The sequence below is a fragment of the Arachis ipaensis genome, chromosome B9 (assembly GCF_059453495.1).
Source record: "Arachis ipaensis isolate K30076 ecotype BB chromosome B9, ASM5945349v1, whole genome shotgun sequence".
NCBI classification, from domain to species: domain Eukaryota; kingdom Viridiplantae; phylum Streptophyta; class Magnoliopsida; order Fabales; family Fabaceae; genus Arachis; species Arachis ipaensis.
Window position 1 is genome coordinate 156,322,355 of NC_142444.1, and position 23,039 is coordinate 156,345,393.

The 23,039-nt window shown below is 38.2% G+C and overlaps 1 long non-coding RNA gene across 1 annotated transcript; it reads left to right on the top strand.

The window, feature by feature from the left end:
• The first annotated feature begins 6,294 nt into the window (after window positions 1-6,294).
• LOC148546892 (uncharacterized) lies at window positions 6,295-22,928 on the top strand. Its single transcript, XR_015899759.1, has 3 exons — window positions 6,295-10,865; window positions 12,112-21,898; window positions 22,455-22,928. It is a non-coding gene; the product is annotated as an uncharacterized LOC148546892 (long non-coding RNA).
• Window positions 22,929-23,039: the final 111 nt, after the last annotated feature.

A 23,039-nucleotide genomic window follows, 5' to 3' on the forward strand; every position in this document is an offset into this window, starting at 1 on the left:
CCTATATATACTAATCTAATAACTAAGAAGTACAAAAATATGATAAACTAGGTTGATAGTGCGAAAATCCACTTCTGGGGCCCACTTAGTGAGTGTTTGGGTTGAGCTAGGGATGACTCCATGAGCTAGTACCCTTCTTGGGCATTGAACGCCAGCTTTGGACTCCTTTTTGGGCGTTGGACGCTAGCTGCTCCCTTTTGGGCGTCCAATGCCAGGAAGAGGGTGAAGTGCTGGCGTTGAACGCAAGCTTTGGACATTTATTTCCAGAGCAAAGTATGGACTATTATATATTGCTGGAAAGCCCTGAATCTTAGATTTCCAATGCCGTTGAGAGTGCGCTATTTAAATTTAAGTAGCTCCAAAAATACTCCTTCAAGTGCACAGAGGTCAGAATCCGACAACATCTGCAGTCCTTTCTCTTTCTCTGACTCAGACTTCTCCAAAGCTCCTCAATTTCAGCCAAAAATTACCTAAAATCATCATAAAATACACAAACTCAAAGTTGAATCCAAAAATGTGAATTTTGCACTAAAACCAATGAAAACATAATAAAACTTAAACAAAACATAATAAAAATTATATGAAAATGATGCCAAAAAGCGTATAAAATATCCGCTCATCAGAACACCAAACTTAAACTGTTGCTTGTCCCCAAGCAACCAAAAACAAAGTAGGATTAAAAAGAAGAGAAGGATACAATTAATCTCAAAGTTTTCAATGAAGCTCAGCTTCAATTAGATGAGCGGGACTAGTGGTTATTCAGTTCTGAATAGTTTTGGCATCTCACTTTCCTTTGATGCTCAGAATAATTGGCATCTTTAGGAACTCAGAATCTAGATGATACTCTTGATTCTCCTAGTTTAGTTCTTTTTTATTCCTGAACACAACTTCTTTTGAGTCTTGGTCGTGACCCTATGCGCTTTGTTTTACAGTATTACCACTGGATACATAAATGCCACAGACATTTAACTGGATGAACCCTTTCGGATTGTGATTTAGCTTTGCTAGAATCCTCAACCAGTGGTGTCCAGAGTTCTTAAGCACACTCTTTTGCTTTGGATCACGACTTTAACTGCTCAGTCTCAAGCTTTTCACTTGACACCTTCATACCACAAGCATATAGTTAAGGAAGGAGTTCATTTGAACTGTTAGGCCAAGATTTTGTTTCTTTTAGGCCCTCCTAACGATTGATGCTCATAGCCTTGGATCCTTGCTCTTGCCTTTTGGTTTAAAGAGTTATAGGCTTTGTCTTTTTCTTTTGCTTTTTTTTTTCGAATTTTTCTTTTTCTTTTTCTTTTTCTTTCTTTTTCTTTCTTATTGTTGCTTTTTCTTGCTTCAATAATCAGTTTTTGGATTTTTCAGATTACCAATAATACTTCTCCTTTTCATCATTATTTCAAGAACCAACATTCTTAACTCCAACATCAAACATGCACTGTTTATTCATGCATTCAGAAAGTAAAAGCAGTGCCACCACATCAAATAATTTAACTATTCTTATTATATAACTCAAAATTTATGCATCTTTACTGCTCCTAAAAAAATCAAAATTTTATTCAAGTTCAATGAGATGATAAGAGGAACATTTTATACCTTTATTGGAAAAAGAAAAGGAAAACAAAAACTTAAAGGAACAGCTTTGGGTTAGCTACTACCCTCCTATTAAAGGAATCTGGATCATCCCTTTGTGGGGTAATTTAAAGATCTCTCTCACCTTGGTGCGAAAATTATGGAACCCTTGTCCATCTTTCTTTTGCTTATCTATCATCCATAGATTTGCATAGAATTTATGGACCATTGTTATTCCAACATTGGTCACAGGGTTGGCTAGGGTCTTCCAGCATCTCTTTCGAATCTACTTTCGGATCTTAGGGTACTCCTCTTTTTTTAAATCGAATCTGGCCTCTGGGATCACTGTCCTCTTGCTTATTATTTTGTAATAATTTTCTTCATGCTGCTTAGCGTAGAATCTGAAAGGTTTGAAAACAGCTGTTGAGTCATCTTCTTTCTTGCTTCTTGGAGTGGGTTTACCACTTTTTGGAGCCTTGAAATTCGAATGGATGAGAGAGCAAGGCTCTTTCTACACCAAACTTAAAAGGTTTGCTTGTCCTCGAGCAAAAAGAAGTAAAGAAGACGAAGAAGAGGAGAAGGATTCGAATGGAGTGTGGATGAGAGAATGTGTGGTGCGAATAGTATATATAGGGAGGGGTAGGGTGGGTTTTCGAAATTAAAAAGATAAAAGATAAAGAAGATGTGATTCATACTTTGGTACAGGATAGAAAAATATCAGTTTTAAAATTGAGTAAATCTTTAAAGATATGAAAAGGATACAAAAGATAAGATAGAAAGTATGAAGGGTAATGATGTGTGAATAATTTATACCCTTTTTGGCATTGTTTTTACATAGTTTTTAGTATGTTTTAGTAACTTTTTATTATATTTTTCTTAGTTTTTATTCAAAAATCATATTTCTGGACTTTACTATGAGTTTGTGTGTTTTTCTGTGATTTTGGGTATTTTCTGGCTGAAATTGAGGGATCTGAGCAAAAATCTGATTCAGAGGCTTAAAAAGGACTGCAGATGCTGTTAGATTCTAACCCTCCTGCACTCGAAGTGGATTTTCTGGAGCTACAAAGACCCAATTGGCGCACTCTTAATCGCGTTGAAAAGTAGACATCTTGGGCTTTCCAGCAATATATAATAGTCTATACTTTGCCCGAGATTTGATGGCCCAAACTGGCGCTAAAATCCAGCCAAAAACTTTCTGGCGTAAAACGCCAGAACTGACCCCAAAACTGGAGTTAAACGCCCAAACTGGCACCTAAGCTGGCGTTTAACTACAAGAACAGCCTATGCACGTGAAAGCTTCAATGCTCAGCCCAGCACACACCAAGTGGGCCCCGGAAGTAAATTTCTGCACTATCTGCACTTAGTTACTTACTTTCTGTAAACCCTAGTAACTAGTTTAATATAAATAGCACTTTTTACTATTGTATTCGCATGCTATCATATACTATCATACCTTGGACATAGAGGCTGGCCTCACGGCCATGCCTAAACCTTTCACTCTTATGTATTTTTTACGATGGAGTTTCTACACCTCATAGATTAAGGTGCGGAGCTCTGCTGTTCTTCATGAATCAATGCAAATACTATTGTTTTTCTCTCAATTCACTCTTATTGATTTTCTGGAGCTACAAAGACCCAATTGGCGCACTCTTAATCGCGTTGAAAAGTAGACATCTTGGGCTTTCCAGCAATATATAATAGTCTATACTTTGCCCGAGATTTGATGGCCCAAACTGGCGCTAAAATCCAGCCAAAAACTTTCTGGCGTAAAACGCCAGAACTGACCCCAAAACTGGAGTTAAACGCCCAAACTGGCACCTAAGCTGGCGTTTAACTACAAGAACAGCCTATGCACGTGAAAGCTTCAATGCTCAGCCCAGCACACACCAAGTGGGCCCCGGAAGTAAATTTCTGCACTATCTGCACTTAGTTACTTACTTTCTGTAAACCCTAGTAACTAGTTTAATATAAATAGCACTTTTTACTATTGTATTCGCATGCTATCATATACTATCATACCTTGGACATAGAGGCTGGCCTCACGGCCATGCCTAAACCTTTCACTCTTATGTATTTTTTACGATGGAGTTTCTACACCTCATAGATTAAGGTGCGGAGCTCTGCTGTTCTTCATGAATCAATGCAAATACTATTGTTTTTCTCTCAATTCACGCCTACTTCTTCTCCAAGATATACTCTTGTACTTAATTCAGTTAAGTCAGAATGAAGGGGTGACCCATCACAATCACCCACTATCTTCGTTACTCGCTTAGCCAAGATCTGCGTGCCTACAACCACAAGCGGTCTACATGATGTTCAACGTAGTCATTGGACGACAGCCGGAGTATATTCCCTTGGGTTTCTAATCCACGGACCGAGTCCGGAGGTTAGAACCTTCGTGGTATAGGCTAGAACCATTGGCAGCATTCCTGAGATCCGAAAAGTCTAAACCTTGTCTGTGGTATTCCGAGTAGGATCTAGGATGGGATGACTGTGAAGAGCTTCAAACTTGCGAATGTTGGTCGCAGTGACAGTGTGCAAAAGGATAGAGAGATCCTATTTCGACGCTGGCGGGAACCGACAGATGATTAGCCGTGCAGTAGCTGTACATGGTATTTTTCATCCGAGACGAGTAATCCGACAGTTGATTAGCCGTGTAGAGATCTTACCTGGTATTTTTCATCCGATAGGATCATACAGCTTGCCATGGAAGGGAGCACACATGATTGGAAGAAGGCAGTAGGAAAGCAGAGGTTCCGAAGTAACAAAGCATCTCCAAACGCTTATCTAAAATTCCCACCAATGAATTACATAAATAACTTTATTTTATTTTATGTTTTATTTATCTTTTAATTATCAAAACCTCATAACCATTTGAATCTGCCTGACTGAGATTTACAAGATGACCATAGCTTGCTTCAAGCCAACAATCTCCGTGGGATCGACCCTTACTCACGTAAGGTATTACTTGGACGACCCAGTGCACTTGCTGGTTAGTTGTGCGGAGTTGTGAAAAGTGTGAATCACAATTTCGTGCACCAATTTTTTTCGTGCCGTTGCCGGGGATTGTTCGAGTTTGGACAACTGACGGTTCATCTTGTTGCTTAGATTAGGTAATTTTATTTTATGTTTAAGCTTTTTATTTTTTTATTTTTATTTCGAAAAAAAAATACAAAAAAAAATAAAATATGTGTTTTCGAAAAATTCATTCAAAAATTTTTAAAAATGAATTCTAGAGCTTCATGAGATATGTTGAAACCTGGCTGGCTGTTAAGCCATGTCTAATCTTTTGGACTGAGGTTTCCACTTTCCATTGTAGAAAGGACATGCTTGTATGTGTTATGTTAAAGCTTGGCTGGCTATTTGGCCATGTCTAATTCTTTTGGACCAGAGCTTTAGAATAACATTGCATGAGCCTTTGGATTCTCAATTAAAATTCTGTGCTGAAGCTTGGCTGGCCACTTGGCCAAGTCTAATCTTTTGGACCGAAGCTTTAGACTAACATTACTGGAATCCTGGAATTCTTATTAAAAATTTTGAATTTCTTTAATTTCTTCTTCGAAAATAATTTTCGAAAAATATACACAAATTTAATAAAACTATAAAAACAAAAAATTTTGTGTTTCTTGTTTGAGTCTAGTGTCAAATTTTAAGTTTGCTGTCAATTGCATGTTTTATCTTCTCAAAATTTTCGAAAATTCATGCATGTGTTCTTTCTTGATCTTCAAGTTGTTCTTGATGATTTTCCTTGTTTGATCTTTAATTTGTCTTATTTTGTGTCTTTTCTTGTTTTTCATATGCATTTTCGAATTCATAGTGTCTAAACATTAAAAATTTCTAAGTTTGGTGTCTTGCATGTGTTTCTTTTCTTAAAAATTTTCAAAAATATGTTCTTGATGTTCATCATAATCTTCAATGTGTTCTTGGTGTTCATCTTGATATTCAAAGTATTCTTGCATGCATTATTTGTTTTTATCTTAAATTCTCGTGTCTTGTGTCATTTTGTTGTTTTTCTCCCTCTTCATTAAATCAAAAAAAAAATATCTTTCCCTTATTTTACTAATAAATTTCGAAATTTTGGTTTAATTTGGTCAAAATTTTTTTTTTAGTTGTTTCTTATTAGTCAAGTCAAAATTTCAATTTAAAAATTTTATCTTTTCAAGCCTTTTTCAAAATCAAATCTTTTTTCATTTTTCTTTCATGTTTTTCGAAAATTCTCCAAAATTAATTTTCAAAATGTTTTTCTTACTTTTATTTCATATTTTTGAAATTATTGCTAACATTTAATGTTTTGATTCAAAAATTTTAAGTTGTTACTTGCCTATTAAGAAAGGTTCAATCTTTAATCTTATTAGTCAAGTCATCAACTTTAATTTCAAAAATCAAATCTTTTTAATTTCCTTTTCAAATCTTTTTCAAAATTTAATTTTAAAATCCTTTTCTAACTTCTTATCTTTTCAAAATTGATTTTCAAATCTTTTTCAATTAACCACTTGACATGTTTGTTTAATTTTAAAAAGTTTACTATTTCTTATCTTTTTCAAAACCACCTAACTACTTTTCTCTCTCTCTAATTTTCGAAAACCAACTAACAACTTTTTCAAAAATCTTTTTAATTAATTAATTTATTTAGTTTTCAAATTACTTTTATTTCTCTTCTTAAATTTCGAATTCTAACTTCTAATTAAAATAAAAACAAAAATATTTTTCTTTTCTTTTTAATTAATATTCGAATACTCTCTCTCTCTCTCATCTCTTTCTATTTATTTTATTTATTTACTAACACTTCTCTTCTTCTTATAATTCGAACCCTCTTTCTCTCTCTGTGTTTGAATTCTTCTCATTCTACCACTACCTCATTCTTCTATTCTTCTACTCACATAAAGGAATCTCTATACTGTGACATAGAGGATTTCTCTTCTTTTCTGTTCTTTTCTTTTTCATATGAGTAGGAACAAGGATAAGAACATTGATGTTGAAGCTGATCCTGAACCTGAAAAGACTCTGAAGAGGAAGCTAAGAGAAGCTAAAGCACAACACTTTGGAGAGGACCTTACAGAAATTTTCGAAAAAGAAGAAGACATGGCCGAACCCAATAACAATGGTGGAGATGCCAGGAAGATGCTTGGTGACTTTACTGCACCAACTTCTGACTTCTATGGAAGAAGCATCTCAATTCCTGCAATTGGAGTAAACAACTTTGAGCTTAAGCCTCAATTAGTTTCTCTAATGCAGCGGAATTGCATGTTTCATGGACTTCCATTGGAAGATCCTCATCAGTTTTTAGCTGAATTCTTGTAAATCTGTGACACTGTTAAGACTAATGGGATTAATCCTGAGGTCTACTGACTTATGCTTATCCCCTTTGCTGTAAGAGACAGAGCTAGGATATGGTTGGACTCACAACCTAAAGAATTCCTGAACTCTTGGGAAAAGTTGGTCAATGCTTTCTTGGCTAAATTCTTTCCACCTCAAAAGTTGAGCAAGCTCAGAGTGGAAGTCCAAACCTTCAGACAAAAGGAAGGTGAATCCCTCTATGAAGCTGGGGAAAGATACAAGCAATTGATCAGAAGGTGTCATTTTGACATGCTTTCAGAATGGAGCATCCTATGTATATTCTATGATGGTCTGTCTGAATTATCCAAGATGTCTTTGGATCACTCTGCTGGTGGATCTCTTCATCTGAAGAAGACGCCTGCAGAAGCCCAGGAACTCATTGAGATGGTTACAAATAACCAGTTCATGTACACTTCTGAAAGAAATTCTATGAATAATGGGACAACTCAGAAAAAAAGAGTTATTGAGATTGATACTCTGAATGCCATATTGGCTCAGACCAAAATATTGACTCAGCAAGTCAATATGATTTCTCAGAATCTGACTGGAATGCAAGCTACATCTGGCAGTACTAAAGAAGCCTCCTCTGAAGAAGAAACTTATGACCCTGAGAATCCTGGAATGGAAGAAGTGAATTACATGGGAGAATCCATTGGAAACACTTACAATCCTTCATGGAGGAATCATCTAATTTCTCATGGAAGGATCAGCAGAAGCCTCAACAAGGCTTCAATAATAATAATGGTGGGAGAAATAGGTTTGGCAATAGCAAGCCTTTTCCATCATCTTCTCAGCAACGGACAGAGAATTCTAAGCAGAACCTCTTTGACTTAGCAACCATAGTCTCTGATCTATCTAAGACCACTATCAGTTTCATGACTGAAACAAGGTCCTCCATCAGAAATTTGGAGGCACAGGTGGGTCAGCTGAGTAAAAGAGTTACTGAAATCCCTCCTAGTACTCTCCCAAGCAATACAGAAGAGAATCCAAAGAGAGAGTGCAAGGCCATCAATATGTCCACAATGGCCGAACCTGTAGAGGAGGGAAAGGTAGTGATTTCCAGTGAGGAAGACCTCAATGGACGTCCACTGACCACCAAGGAGTTCCCTAATGAGGAACCACAGGAATCTAAGGCTCATAAAGAGACCATCGAGATTCCACTGAACTTACTGTTGTCATTCATGAGCTCTGATGAGTATTCTTCCTCTGAAGAGGATGAAGATATTATTGAAGAGTAAGTTGCTCAATATCTAAAAGCAATCATGAAGCTGAATGCCAAGTTATTTGGTAATGAGACTTGGGAGGATGAACCTCCATTGCTCATCAATGCACTGAATGCCTTGGTTCAACTGAAATTACCTCAGAAGAAACCGGATCCTGGAAAGTTCTTAATCCCCTGTACCATAGGCACCATAACCTTTGAGAAGGCTCTATGTGACCTGGGGTCAGGAATAAACCTCATACCACTCTCTGTAATGGAAAAACTAGGGGTCTTTGAGGTACAAGCTGCAAGAATCTCACTAGAATTGGCAGACAAATCAAGGAAACAGGCTTATGGACTTGTAGAGGATGTCTTAGTGAAGGTTGAAGGCCTGTACATCCCTGCTGATTTCATAATCCTAGACCTGGGAAGGATGAGGATGAATTCATTATCCTTGGAAGACCCTTCCTAGCCACAACAAGAGCTGTGATTGATGTGGACAGAGGAGAGTTAGTTCTTGAATTGAATGAGGACTACCTTGTGTTTAAAGCTCAAGGATCTTCTTCTGTAACCATGGAGAGGAAGCATGAAAAGCTTCTCTCAATACAGAGTCAAACAGAGCCCCCACACTCAACTTCTAAGTTTGGTGTTGGGAGGCCACCATTAAGCTCTGAATCTCTGTGAAGCTCTCTAAGAGCTCACTATCAAGCTATTGACATTAAAGAAGCGCTTATTGGGAAGCAACCCAATGTTATTTAATTTTATTTATTTTGTTTTCCATTGTCATGTTATGTTTTCTTTAGGTGGATGATCATGTGAAGTCATAAAAACAGCTGCAGAATTAAAGCAGAATAAAAAACAACATCAAAAATAGCATACCCTGGAGGACAGGCTTACTGGCATTTAAACGCCAGTAAAGATAGCATAATGGGCGTTTAACACCCAGTCTGGCAGCATTCTGGGTGTTAAACGCCAGAATTGGCAGACATACTGGCGTTTAACGCCAGAAAAGGGTGTCTGATGGGCGTTAAACGCCAGAAAAGGGCATCAGCCTGGCGTTTAACGCCAGAAAAGGTAGCAGAGTTGGCGTTAAACGCCAAAAATGGCACACAGAGGGCGTTTAAATGCCAGAAAGGTGCAGGGAGCAGAATTCCTTGACACCTCAAGATCTGTGGACCCCACAGGATCCCCACTTACCCCACCTCTTCTTCTCTTCTCTTCACACCTCTCCATAATACTCTTCCCCAAATACCCTTGACCAATCCCATCAATACCTCTTCCCCAAATACCATTCACCTATCAAATCCTATCCTCTTCCCCATAATCTCTTCACCATTCAAATTCAAACCAATTCCGTCCCAAACCCAACCCCTCATACACGACTTCCCTCTCTCTCTTACCCTATAAATACCCCTCCTTACCACTTTCAATTTCACACAGCTTACACACTTACACCCCCTTGGCCGAATCTACTCCTCCCCTCCATCTCCTCCATTTCTTCTTCTTCTCCTCATTTCTTCCTTTTTTTTCTCAAGGACGAGCAAACCTTCTAAGTTTAGTGTGGAAAAAGCTCTGCTTTTTGTTTTTCCATAACCATTAATGGCACCTAAGGTCAGAGAAACCTCTAGAAAGAGGAAAAGGAAGGTAATTGCTTCCACCTCTGAGTCATAAGAGATGGAGAGATTCATTTTAAAAGTGCATCAAGACCACTTCTATGAAGTTGTAGCCAAGAAAAAGGTGATCCCCGAGGTCCCCTTCATGCTTAAAAAGAGTGAATATCCAGAGATTCGACGTGGGATTCGAAGAAGAGGTTGGGAAACTCTCACCAACCCCATCCAACAAGTCAGAATCTTAATAGTTTAAGAGTTCTATGCTAATGCATTGATCACTAAGAACTATGATCAAAGTGTGAACCCGAACCCAAAGAATTAGCTCACAATGGTTCGGGAAAAATACTTGGATTTCAGTCCGAAAACTGTAAGGTTGGCATTTAACTTGCCAATAATAAGAGGAGATCCTCATCCTTTCACTAGAAGAGTCAACTTTGATCAAAGGTTGGACCAAGTCCTCATGGACATCTGTGTGGAAGGAGCTCAATGGAAGAGAGACTCAAGAGGTAAGCCAGTTCAATTGAGAAGGCCGGACCTCAAACCTGTGGCTAGGGGATGGTTAGAGTTCATCCAACGCTCTATCATTCTTACTAGCAACCGGTCTGAAGTTACTGTGGACCGGGCTATCATGATCCATAGTATAATGATTGGAGAGGTAGTAGAAGTTCATGAGATCATATCTCTAGAACTATACAAGGTGGCTGACAAGCCTTCCACTTTGGCAAGGTTAGCCTTTCCTCATCTCATCTGTCACCTATGCAATTCAGCTGGAGTTGTCATAGAGGAAGACATCCTCATTGAAGAGGACAAGCCCATCACTAAAAAGAGGATGGAGCAAACAAGAGAGCCCATTCATGGACCTCAACAAGAGCATGAGAAAATTCTTCATCATGAAATCTCTGAGATGTCTCAAGGGATGCACTTTCCTCCACATAACTATTGGGAGCAACTCAACACCTCTTTAGGAGATTTGAGTTCCAACATGGAGCAACTAAGAATGGAGCACCAAGAGCACTCCATCATCCTCCATGAAATCAGAGAGGACCAAAAGGCCATGAGAGAAGAGCAACAAAGGCAAAGAAGAGACATAGAGGAGCTCAAGCACTCCATAAGATCTTCAAGAGGAAGAACTAGCCACCATCTCTAAGGTGGGCCCATTCTTTAATTTCCTTGTTCTTATTTTTCTGTTTTTTTATTTTTATGCTTTATGTTTTGTCTATCTTTTTGTCTTTATTACATGATCATTAGTGTCTAGTGTCTATGTCTTAAAGCTATGAATGTTCCATGAATCCTTCACCTTTCTTAAATGAAAAAATGTTTTTTGAAAAAGAAAAAAAGTACATGAATTTCGAATTCTATCTTGAAAATGATCTAATTATTTTGATGTGGTGGCAATACTTTTTGTTTTCTGAATGAATGCTTGAACATTGCATATTTTTTATAGTAAAGTTTATGAATGTTAAAATTATTGGCTCTTGAAAGAATAATAAGAAAAGAGAAATGTTATTGATAATCTGAAAAATCATAAAATTGATTCTTGAAGCAAGAAAAAGCAGTGAAAAACAAAAGCTTGCGAAAAAAAAAGAAAAAAGAAAGAAAAAGAAAAAGTAAGCAGAAAAAGCCAATAGCCCTTTAAACCAAAAGGCAAGGGTAAAAAGGATCCAAGGCTTTGAGCATTAATGGATAGGAGGGCCTAAAGGAATAAAATTCTGGCCTAAGCGGCTAAACCAAGCTGTCCCTAACCATGTGCTTGTGGCATGAAGGTGTCAAGTGAAAAGCTTGAGACTGAGCGGTTAAAGTCGTGGTCCAAAGCAAAAAGAGTGTGATTAAGAGCTCTGGGCACCTCTAACTGGGTACTCTAGCAAAGCTAAGTCACAATCTGAAAAGGTTCACCCAGTTATGTGTCTGTGGCATTTATGTATCCGGTGGTAATACTGGAAAACAAAATGCTTAGGGTCACGGCCAAGACTCATAAAGTAGCTGTGTTCAAGAATCAGCATACTGAACTAGGATAATCAATAACACTATCTGAATTCTGAGTTCCTATGGTTGCCAATCATTCTGAACTTCAAAGGATAAAGTGAGATGCCAAAACTGTTCAGAAGCAAAAAAAACTACTAGTCCCGCTCATATAATTGGAACTAAGCTTCATTGATATTTGAAATTTATTGTATTTTCTCTTCTTTTTATCCTATTTTGTTTTTAGTTGCTTGGGGACAGTAACAATTTAAGTTTGGTATTGTGATGAGTGGATAATTTATACCCTTTTTGGCATTGTTTTTACATAGTTTTTAGTATGTTTTAGTCACTTTTTATTATATTTTTATTAGTTTTTATTCAAAAATCACATTTCTAGACTTTACTATGAGTTTGTGTGTTTTTCTGTGATTTCAGGTATTTTCTGGCTGAAATTGAGGGACCTGAGCAAAAATCTAATTCAGAGGCTGAAAAAGGACTGCAGATGTTGTTGGATTCTGACCCTTCTGCACTCGAAGTGGATTTTCTGGGGCTACAGATACCCAATTGGCGCGCTCTCAACCGCGTTGGAAAGTAAACATCTTGGGCTTTCCAGAAATATATAATAGTCCATACTTTGTCTGAGATTTGATGGTCCAAACTGGCACTAAATGCCAGCCAAAAACTTTCTGGCGTAAAACGCCAGAACTGGCACCAAAACTGGAGTTAAACGCCCAAACTGGCACCCAAGCTGGCGTTTAACTCCAAGAACATCCTATGCACATGAAAGCTTCAATGCTCAGCCCAAGCACACACCAAGTGGGCCCCAGAAGTGGATTTCTGCACTATCTGTACTTAGTTACTTACCTTCTGTAAACCCTAGTAACTAGTTTAATATAAATAGCACTTTTTACTATTGTATTCGCATGCTATCATATACTATCATACCTTGGACATAGATGCTGGCCTCACGGCCATCCCTAAACCTTTCACTCTTATGTATTTTCTACGGTGGAATTTTTACACCTCAGAGATTAAGGTGCGGAGCTCTGCTGTTCTTCATGAATCAATGCAAGTACTATTGTTTTTCTGGTATGGGCTAGAACCATTGGCAGCATTCCTGAGATACGAAAAGTCTAAACCTTGTCTGTGGTATTCCGAGTAGGATCTGGGAAGGAATGACTGTGAAGGGCTTCAAACTTGCGAATGTTGGGCGCAGTGATAATGTGCAAAAGGATAGAGGGATCCTATTCCAACGCTAGCGGGAACCAACAGATGATTAGCTGTGCAGTAGCTGTACATGGTATTTTTCATCCGAGACGAGTAATCTGACAGTTGATTAGCCGTGCAGAGATCGTACCTGGTATTTTTCATCCGAGAGGATTATACAGCTTGCCATGGAAGGGAGCACGCATGATTAGAAGAAGGCAATAGGAAAGCAGAGGTTCCGAAGTAACAAAGCATCTCCAAACGCTTATCTAAAATTCCCACCAATGAATTACATAAATAACTTTATTTTATTTTATGTTTTATTTATCTTTTAATTATCAAAACCTCATAACCATTTGAATCCGCCTGACTGAAATTTACAAGATGACCATAGCTTGCTTCAAGCCAACAATCTCCGTGGGATCGACCCTTACTCACGTAAGGTATTACTTGGACGACCCAGTGCACTTATTGGTCAGTTGTGCGGAGTTTTGAAAAGTGTGAATCACAATTTTGTGCACCAGGTATGAAAAAGATTTAAAAGTTTAATAAAATCTTTGAAGAGGAATTGAAAAAAATTGAAATTTGAAAAAGATTTAAAAAAGAATTGAAAAAGATTTGAAAAGATTTTAGGGAAAGAGATTGAAGATAATGGCTTAAAAGATATAATTGAAAAGATAAGATTGAAAAATATATGTTTTGAAAAAGTCAAACCTCCCCACCTTTGTTGGGCGTTGAACGCCCAGAATACCCCTATTTTGGAATTCATCACCAACCTTGTGCTTCTCCTGGGCGTTCAACGCCAACTTGCCACTCCTCTTTGGGCGTTGAACGCCTAACCTGCACTCCTTGGCTAGCGTTCAATGCCAGTTTTCTTTCTCTTTCAGGGCGTTCAATGCCCAGTCAGTGCTCCCTGGTTGGCGTTCAAGGCCAGTCTTGCTGGTCCTTTATGGCATTGAACTCCCATCCTTCCCTCTTGTCTGGCATTCAACGCCAGCAAAGGGCTTTCCCAGGGTGCTCTATTTTTAGTTCTAAACATTGTTGTCTCTGTTCTAAGAGGTACACATGATCATAAATGTTAGAAAGCAAAGTAACTATGAAAGATACATGAAATTGGAAAAAAAAAACTAGATTAATTGAAAACAATTATATGCTATTAATCTTTGGGTTGCCTCCCAACAAGCACTTCTTTACTGTCGTTTAACTGGTCTTTACTGCGCTCATGTCAGTAACAAGGGGGATTTTTCTTGCTCAACTTCACCACCCAAGTAATGTTTCACTCTCTGGCATTAACAGTAAATCTTTTAGCAGAGTGGTTACTCTAAAGTTCTATTTGACCATAAGGTGATACATTAGTGATAAGGAAAGGTCCTGTCCAATGTGACTTGAGTTTCCCAAGGAAAAGCTTCAGTCTAGAATTAAAGAGTAGAACTTTCTGTCCAGTTTCAAAGACTCTGGAAGATGTCTTTCTGTCATGCCACTTCTTGGCCCTTTCTTAATAAATCTTGCATTTTCAAATACAGCAAGTCGGAATTCATCCAACTCATTCAGTTGGAGCAACCGTTTCTCTCCTGCTGCCTTTGCAACAAGGTTTAGGAGTTTGGTTGCCCAGTAGGCCTTGTGTTCCAGCTCTACTAGTAGGTGGCATGCTTTTTCATACACCAATTGATATAGTGACGTTCCTATAGGGGTCTTGAAAGCAGTTCTGTATGCCCAGAGAGCATCATCAAGCTTTCTTTCCCAATCTTTTCTAGAGGTGCTCACTGTTCTTTCCAGGATTCTCTTCAGTTCTCTATTTAAGACTTCAGCTTGCCCATTTGTCAAAAGGTGATGTGGGGTCGCCACCTTATGGCGAACTCCATAATGGTGCAGAATAGATTCAAGCTATTTATTGCAGAAATGAGTGCCTCCATCACTGATCAGTGTCCGAGGGATACCAAACCTACTAAAGATGTTCTTCTGGACGAACTTAATCATGACTCTAGTGTCATTTGTGGGTGATGCGACTGCCTCAACCCATTTAGACATATAATGCACTGCCACGAGGATATAGGTGTTTGAGTATGAAGGTGGGAAATGTCCCATGAAGTCTATACCCCATACATCAAGCAGCTCAATCTCTAGGATTCCTTGCTGAGGCATGTCGTGACCATGAGGGAGATTTCCAGCCATTTGGCAACTATCACAGTGGCGAACAAACTCTCGGGAATCATTGAAGAGTGTGGGCCAGTAAAAACTACTTTGGAGAACCTTTGTTGCTATTCGCTCACCTCTAATGTGTCCTCCATAATCGGAGCCATGGCAGTGCCATATGATTTTATGTTCCTCTTCTTCAGACACACAACGGCGGATTATCCCATCTGAGCATCTTTTAAAGAGATATGGTTCATCCCACAAGCAGTATCTAGCATCATGAATGAGTTTTCGAGCTTGCTTCCTACTGTATTCCTTGGGGATGAACCTTATAGCCTTGTAATTCGCAATGTCTGCAAACCAAGGTGTCGTCCGAATGGCGAAGAGTTGCTTATCCGAAAATGTTTCAGATACTTTAGTAGTAGAGGGAGGAGATGTCCCTTCTACTGGTTCAATCCGAGACAAGTGGTTATCTACTTGATTTTCTGACCCTTTTTTGTCTCTGATTTCTATATCAAACTCTTGCAGGAGTAGCACCCATCTTATTAGCCTTGGCTTAGAATCCTGCTTGGTGAGTAGATATTTGTGAGCAGCATGGTCAGTGTAGATAATGACCTTAGATCCTATTAAATAAGATCTATACTTGTCAATGGTATAAACCACTGCACGCAATTCCTTCTCTGTGGTAGTATAGTTCTTCTGTGCATCATTTAGAACACGACTGGCATAATAAATAACACGCAAGAGCTTGTCATCTCTCTGTCCTAGAACTGCGCCAATGGCATGGTCACTGGCATCACACATTTGTTCGAATGGTAAGTCCTAATTGGGTGCAGAGATGACATGTGCAATGATAAACTTAGCCTTCAGAGTTTCAAAGGCATGCAAGCACTCTTGGTCAAAGACAAATGGAGTAGGTTGCTCAGGGGTTTTGCAATTTTGGAAAATTCCTTTATGAACCTCCTGTAGAACCCTGCATGTCCCAAGAAACTTCTGATTGCCTTAACATTAGTGGGTGGTGGTAATCACTCAATTACCTCCACCTTAGCTGAATCCACTTCTATTGCTTTGCTCGAAATCCGAAGCCTAAGAACAATTCCTTCAGTCACCATGAAATGGCACTTCTCCTAGTTTAAAACCAGGTTTGTCTCTTGGCATCGTTTGAGAACTAGGGCTAGATGGTCAAGGCAGGAGTCAAATGAATCCCTAAAGACGGAGAAGTCATCTATTAACACTTCAAGGAATTTCTCCACCATATCAGAGAAAATGGAGAGCATACACCTCTGAAAGATTACAGGTGCATTGCACAGGCCAAATGGCATTCACCTATAAGCAAACACACTATATGGGCATGTAAATGCTATTTTTTCTTGGTCCTGAGGATCCATTGCAATTTGATTATAGCATGAATAGCCATCCAAAAAGTAGTAAAATGCATGACCCACCAGTCTCTCTAGCATTTGATCTATAAATGGCAAAGGAAAATGATCCTTTCTGGTGGCGTTATTGAGTCTCCTATAGTCAATACACATACGTCACCCTGTAACTGTTCTTGTGGGAATCAGTTCATTCTTTTCATTATGAACCACTGTCATGCCTCCCTTTTTGGGAACAACTTGGACAGGGCTCACCCAGGGCTGTCTGAGATAGGATAAATAATCACAGCCTCCCATAATTTTATGACTTCCTTTTGCACCACTTCCTTCATGGCTGGATTCAGTCGCCTTTGTGGTTGCACCATTGGTTTGGCGTCATCTTCCAGCAGGATCTTGTGCATACATCGGATTGGGCTATTGCCCTTAAGGTCACTGTTAGTCCACCCAAGAGCTGTCTTGTGTGTCTTTAGCACTTGGATTAGTACTTTTTCTTCCTGTGGTTCTAAGGCAGAGTTATGATCACAGGATAAGTATCCCCATCTCCTAGAGATGCATATTTCAAGGATGATAGTAATGGCTTGAGCTCGAGTTTAGGAGGCTTATCTTCTTCCTTAGGAGTTCTCAAAGGCTCCTTCATTTCTTCTGGCTCCTCCAAATCAGGCTGAGCATCACAAAAGATGTTGTTCAGCTCATCTTCGAGTCTCTCAACCATGTTCATTTCTTCCACCAGGGAATCAATGATATCAATACTCATGCACTCCTCTGGGGTGTCTGGATGCTGCATAGCTTTAACAGCATTCAACACGAACTCATCCTCATTGACTCTCAGGGTTACTTCCCCTTTTTAATTGTCAATGAGGGTTTTTCCTGTAGCTAAGAAGGGTATTCTTAGAATGATGGGTGCACTCTTGTGCTCGTCTATTTCCAGTACCACAAAATCCGTGGGGAAAGCAGAGGGTCCAACCCTAACAATCATGTCCTCAATCACGCCTGATGGAAGCTTAACAGAGCCAACAGCAAGTTGAAGACATATGCGGGTCGGTTTAACTTCTTGAGTCAAACAGAGCCTCTTTATTAATGATGCAGGTATTAGGTTAATACTTGCTCCAAGATTACATAGGGCTGTCCTTGTGCAGACATCCCCTAGGGTGCATGGTATCATAAAACTCCCAGGATCTTTTAGTTTCTCCAGTAAGCTCTTTTTGATCACTGCACTGCATTCTTCAGTGAGAAGGACTGTTTCTGCCTCTCTCCAATCCTTCTTATAACTTAGGATGTCTTTCATGAACTTAGCATAAGAAGATATCTACTCAAGAGCCTCTGCAAAAGAGATATTGATCTCAAGTGTCTTGAGATAATCCGCAAAGTGGGCAAACTGTTTATCTTTTTCCACTTGACGGAGTCTCTGAGAAAATGGCATCTTGGCCCTATACTTATCAACCTTAGTTGATGTAGGTTAGATGCCTACAGAAACGGAAGGGGGGTCTTATCAACACTTACATGTGTCTGACCATCCCTGTTTGGGTGTTCAACGCCCTTGTTGAACCTTTCCTGGCATTCAATGCCAGGAATACTATCCCTTTTTGGGCGTTCAACGCCAGGAGTGCTGCCCCTTCTTGGCGTTGAACGCTAATGACATTCCTCTCTGGGCGTTCAACGCCCTCAGAGGTGTCTTGGACTGCAGTCTGGTCATCCTCTGTCAGCTTTTCTTCTCTTGGTTTCCTGTTGTTCTGAGGTTGGGTGTTTAATGTTTTTCCACTCCTCAGTTGAATAGCCTGACACTATTCTTTTATCTGTTTAGATAATTGCTGCCTAGTTTGACTCATCTGTGCTTCTACATTCCTGTTGGAGGTCTGAGTTTCTCGCAAAGCCTCTTGCAATTCCAGCAACTGCTGTGCAAGGGCGTGTAGCTGCTGAATCAATGGGCCATTCTATTCTAGAGGGTTAGACTCATTAGACACTGCTTTAACCTCTCTTTTTATGCAAGTCTCAACAACCGAGTATAGATGCTGGTTCGTGGCAACTGTCTCAATAACTTCATGAGCCTCTTCAATTGTTTTCCTCATAAGTATAGAACCACCAGCAGAGTTGTCTAGAGACATTCTAGCCATGTCTGTTAGGCCGTAACAGAAAATGTCTAATTGCACCTATTCTAAAAACATTTCTGTGGGGCATTTTCGTAGCATTCTTCCATACCTTCCCCTGGCATCATGAAGAGATTCATTATTCTCTTGCTTGAAGCCTTGGATGTCCAGGCTTAACTAGGTTAACTTCCTTGGGAGAAAGTATTGATTCAAAAACTTGTCTACTAGTTGCTTCCATGTTTTCAAGCTGGATTAGGGTTGGTTATCTAACCCCCTCTTCGCTTGGTCTCTTACAGCAAAGGGAAAGAGTAGCAGTCTGTAGACATCCTGATCCACCCCTTCAGTGTGTACTGTGTCAGCAATTTGTAAGAAATTTTCCAGAAACTCAGTAGGCTCTTCCTGTGAAAGTCCAGAGTATTGGCAGTTTTGCTGTACCAGAGTAATGAGCTGAGGGGGTTTAGCTCAAAATTACTTGCTCTAATGGGGGTATACTGATACTTCTTCCATAGAAGTCAGGAGTGGGGGCCGTATAGGACCCTAGAGTTCTTCTGAACTATTAATTCCTAATTGGGTCCATGATAAAGGATGGTAGGAGAATTAGAAATAAAATTGGAAATTAGAATTAAAATATTTTTGTTTTTATTTTATTTATTTATTTAATTCGAAAAACAAGAAGGAAATTAAAAGGGAAAATTAGAAACTATAGTTGTCTTAGCTTTTAATTAATTAGAAAGAATTGAAAATTAATTGTGATTTTTAAAAATGGTTTTCTAAAATAGAAAAGAGAGGAATTAGTTAGGAAGCTTTCGAAAAGAAAGGAAAGAGAAAGGAGATTATTAAAGAGATATCCAACTTTTAAAATTAAAATAAGATAAAACAAGTAACTAATTAAGAAAGATTTAAAAATTAGATAAGATAGGAGATTTGAAAAAGATTTGATTTTAAAAATTTTGAAATTTAAAATTGGAAAGAAAAAGTCAACAAGATAAAATAAGAATTGAAAAGATTTGAAAAAGATTTGATGTTGAATTTCGAAATTGAAGCAAGATAAGATAAAGTTTTGAAAAAAAGTTTAAAAGATAAGAAATGGTGAAGATCTGAAAAAGATTTGAAAAGATAAGATTTAAAATTTAAAATTTAAACTTTACTAACAAGAAAACACTAAATTTAAAATTTTTAAATCAAGATAAGTAAAAAGGAACAAGATTTTTGAAAATTTAACTAAAGATAGAAAAGATAATTTTTTTTGAATTAATGAAGAAAGAGAAAAACAACCAAAAGACACCAAACTTAAAACTTTTAGATCAAAACAAGAAAAGAAACAAGAACAACTTGAATACCAAGATGAACACTCAAGAACAAATTCGAAAATTTAAAGAAAATAAAGAACAGACAAAGGACACCAAACTTAGAAATTGGTATTAGACGCAAACAAAAGACAAAGAAAATATTGATTTTGAAAAAGTTTTTGAAAAAGAAAACAAAAGACACAGTTAAAGAGTTACTAAACCTTAAAGTACCTAATCTAACTAACAAGATAGTCGGTAGTTTGTCAAACTCGAACAATCCCCGGCAACGATGCCAAAAACATGGTGCACGATCCCACGGAGATTGTTGGTTTGAACAAGCAATGGCTACTTTGTATATCTTAGTCGGGCGGATAGAAAATATAGTTGTTGTGGAAAAACGCATAAAAATAGAATAAATAAAGTGTTACTGGATTGGTGTGAAATTAGTGATGAGAGAACGGTTGAGGCTTCGGAGATGCTTCCTCCTTCTGGATCAACTTTCTCACTGTCTAATTCAACTTTTGATGATTCATTCCATGGTAGGCTGTAAGTGATTAACGCCAGGTCAGTGGTCATTAATCTTCTCTGCTTCAAGTTAAACGCCAGGTCTGTGGTCATCTAATCTGAACGGGGGTGAAGCTCTAGCAGTCCATTCCCTTGGTGATCCTATTCAAAATGCCACAGACAAGGTCGGATCTTCCGGATCAAAGAATGCTGCTTTACGATTCTAGCCTATACCACAAAGGCCCTAATCGCCCTGTACCTCGGCTGAACTGATGTCTCCAAGTCCCCAACGAAGTTATGGATTAGCTGTCTAAGAGATGTATAATCAAGCTTGTGGTTCAGTACTGTCCCGTCAATGACTCGCATGAACCCATGTAGAATAGGGATAACAGTCAAGTTACACTCCCAATTCATTAGGATGAATAACGAAGATACATCTTACAATGAAATCAAGCATAGATTGAAATAGAATAGTGATATTATTAATCCATAAGAATCAGCAGAGCTCCTAACCTTAACCTAGGAGGTTAGTGACTCATAGCTTACAGAAAAGTAATGAAAGGTTCGAATGAGCAAAAATGAGGTAGAAGATCCTAAACATGGTTGATCTTCTACTATATATACTAATATAATAACTAAGAAGTACAAAAATATGATAAACTAGGTTGATAGTGCGAAAATCCACTTCTGGGGCCCACTTGGTGAGTGTTTGGGCTGAGCTAGGGGTGACTCAACGAGCTAGTATCCTTCTTGGGCATTGAACGCCAGCTTTGGAATCCTTTTTGGGTGATGGACGCCAACTGCTCCCTTTTGGTTGTCCAATGCCAGGAAGAGGGTGAAGTGCTGGCGTTGAACGCCAGCTTTAGACATTTATTTCCAGAGCATAGTATGGACTATTATATATTGCTGAAAATCCCTGGATGTTAGATTTTCAATTCTATTGAGAGCATGCCATTTAGATTTTGGTATCTCCAAAAATACTCCTTCGAGTACACAGAGGTCAGAATCCGACAGCATCTGCAGTCATTTCTCTGTCTTTGACTAAGACTCTTCCAAAGCTCCTTAATTTCAGCCAGAAATTACCTGAAATCATCATAAAACACACAAACTCAAAGTAGAATCCGAAAATGTGAATTTTGTACTAAAACCTATGAAAACATAATAACACTTAAACAAAACATAATAAAAACTATATGAAAATGATGCCGAAAAACGTATAAAATATCCGCTCATCACTCTCTCTCTCTAAACTTCGTCTCTCTCTCTCTCTCTCTCTCTCTCTCTCTCTCTCTCTGCATCTCTCCCCCCCAAAATACCTCCGGCAACCCCCCATTGCAACAGCCTCCAAAGACTGCTTGGACTCTATGCTTTGTGTTGGTCGTTCTGTCGCCGATGTTTTCATCACTCATGCCACTGTTATCGCCGCTGCTGCCATTACTCCCTGTGTCGCTGGAGCTCCCTCATTCTTCCCTCCATGTAGTTTGTCCTCCTCCCTCTCCCTATAATTTTTTTTTTGCAATTTATTTTAAAAAATCCTAATGCAGCTTGCTGGTTGGTCACCACCACTACTACTACGTCGTTCATGCTGTCACTACGCCAGAAAAGTCCTCTGTGCCACCACTATCTCCAGGTAACTCATTCACTAGTTAGTTTAGATTAGTTAAACTCTACCCTAATTTATGGTGTATGCCTCTGTTTTTGTTTTATTTTGATTTTGTTCTATTTTTATTGGATTTTAGGGTTTGTTCTAATTTTGTAATTTTTTTATTTATTCTGATTTAGATTTTAGGATTTATTCTGGGTACATTATTTTATTTTAATTTTGAAAATTCTGATTTTTGAATTTATTATTTTTTTATTTCTATTCTAGTTAGTTCTTAATTTTTTCTATTCCTGATATTTGTTCCTGTTTTAATTTGTTCTTGATTCTTGGAGAGTTTTTTAAGTTTTCCATTGTTATCCAATTATTACTTGTTGTTCTTAGTTCTTAATTTTAGTTATACTTTGTCATTGTTAGAGTTCTCTGTTATAATTTTAAAAGATTGTGATGCGTGAGCATCTTAAACCCGTTTTCTAGTTATTTTTATATTGTTTTGAGTTAGATTTTATTTACTTTTACTTAATTTTAGTGTAAAAATCACCTTTGGATGCTACTTTGAGTTTTTATTATATTTTTATAATTTTAGGTGAAATTCGGAGTAGTTTAGAGAAGCCTGGAGCAAGAAAGGAAAATGCTAGCAACACCTTCCCTAGGCGATGAACGCCCACCTAGCTTTTGGCGCCAGCAGGGGGCATAGGCTAGCAATGTTAGACTTCTCCCCTTGGCGTTCAACGCCCACTCCTGAAGTTGAACGCCAGCAGCAGCCCGTTTAACACCTCTTTAGGCCTCCAAGTGGATTCAGCACTTCTTAGTTTTATTTTATTTTCTTTTTATAATTTTTATTTACAAATAATATCTTTTAGGTTTAGCATTTATTATTAGGATAGTATTTAAAGAAAAATATCAATTAAGTTTAGGATCTTCTTCCTTCCGCACTTTTCAGAACCTTATTTTCTCTGTAAGTTTTGAGCAACTAAAGCTTCTGGTTAAGGCTAGGAGCTCTATTTATTTCTATGGATTAAGATTATTATTCTTCTATTTTAATATATGTTTGATTCAATTCTAAGGTGTTGTTTTCGTTCTTAATCTTATGAAATTGGGTGGAACGGGAGTATGACCCTTTTTCTACATGAGTTCTTGTGATTTTCGGGAAAGTTATCTCGCTTGAACT